This window comes from Antrostomus carolinensis, unplaced genomic scaffold, assembly GCF_000700745.2.
Source record: "Antrostomus carolinensis isolate BGI_N321 unplaced genomic scaffold, ASM70074v2 scaffold38051, whole genome shotgun sequence".
In the NCBI taxonomy this organism is placed as follows: domain Eukaryota; kingdom Metazoa; phylum Chordata; class Aves; order Caprimulgiformes; family Caprimulgidae; genus Antrostomus; species Antrostomus carolinensis.
The window spans coordinates 3,781-3,983 of NW_010296920.1; positions in this window are offsets into that span (position 1 = coordinate 3,781).

The window sequence follows — 203 nt, forward strand, 5'->3', positions numbered from 1 at the left end:
GGGCTCGCTCTGGGGTTGGGGCTCTGTCCTCTCACTGGGGGGGTTTCTGCCGTATTTCCACCCCCTTGAGATGCGAGAGGGGCCTTGCTCCCCTCCCCATGCCCTGACCTGGGCTGAGCAAGAGCTCTGGAGTGGGGGGACATGGGGGGAGAGCCCAGCCCTGTCCCTCCTGTCCTCGAGCAAGCCCAGTGCTGTGCTGGCAG